Source organism: Chrysochloris asiatica, unplaced genomic scaffold (genome assembly GCF_000296735.1).
Source record: "Chrysochloris asiatica unplaced genomic scaffold, ChrAsi1.0 scaffold00025, whole genome shotgun sequence".
NCBI lineage: Eukaryota > Metazoa > Chordata > Mammalia > Afrosoricida > Chrysochloridae > Chrysochloris > Chrysochloris asiatica.
The window spans coordinates 2,123,958-2,125,266 of NW_006408543.1; positions in this window are offsets into that span (position 1 = coordinate 2,123,958).

A 1,309-nucleotide genomic window follows, 5' to 3' on the forward strand; every position below is an offset into this window, starting at 1 on the left:
TGTATCAAGGTTGTATCCATTCATGATATGTATTCATTATGTATACTGAGCAAATACTCTGAGAAGCTGGAAGAAGAACATGGCATCAGGATTGCAGGAAGAGTCATTTACAACCTGCAATATGCAGATGACACATCCTTGCTTGGGTTAAGCAGAGGACTGGAAATACATACTGATGAAGATCAAAGACTACAGCCTTCAGTATGGATTACACCTCAACATAAAGAAGACAAAAATCGTCACAATTGGACTAATAAATAACCATAAGAAATGGAGAAGCAATTAAAGTTGTCAAACTTTGTTTTGCTTGTATCCACAATCAGCACTAATGAAGCAGCAGTCAAGAAATTAAATGACGCTGCCAAAGACTTCTTGAAAATGTTAAAGAGCACCAATGTCACTGAGGACTAAGGTGCACCTGACCCAAAAAGTGGTATTTTCTGTCACCTCATATACATGTGTATGTTGGACAGTGAATAAGGAAGACCGTAAAAGAATTGATGCCTTTGAGTTGTGGTGTTGGAGGAGAATACTGAAAGTGCCATGGACTGCCAAAAGAACCAATAGATCTGTTTTGGAAGAAGTGCAGCCAGAGTGCTCCTTGGAGGCCAGGATGGCTAAGCTTCGTCTCTTCTACTTTGGGCATGTTGTCAGGAGGAACCAATTCCTGGAGAAGGACAGCACACTTGGTAGAGTCAGTTCAGACTCACAGTGTCCCTTTATAGGATTTCTGAGGAACATCTGGTAGCTTTGAACCACTGGACCTTGCAGTTAGCAGTCCAGTGCTTATCCTACAGTGCCACACCAAAACTTCAGGTAAAGTGTTGTTGAATGCCATTGAGTTGGTTCCGACCCACAGCGACCCTGTATAGGGTTTCCTAGGAGCGGCTGGAGAGCTTGAACCGTCAACTTTGCAGTTCAAACGACTTTGCAGTCCAGTGCATTAACCCACAGCGCCACCAGCACTCCGAGGTAAAGTGTGTGGACTATGAAAAAGAGGAACTAGACAGATTGACAGAGTGGCGGCAGCAATGGGCTCAAGTAAGTCTAGCAATGGGCTCAAGTAAGTCATTGTAAGTCTAGCACAGGACAGACATGGTTTATTCTGTTGTGCATGGTCACTATGAGTCAGAACCACCTCAGTGGCACCTAACAACAAGAGTCTTTAAAGAAGCAGACGTCTGCCTCATTTTTCTCTCACAGATCAGCTGTTGAGTTCAAACCTCCAACTTTGCAGTTAGCAGCCCAATGCTTGACCCTGTATGATGCCTGCTGTGAAATCCAGCTGGTAGTAATGGCGATGTCAGAA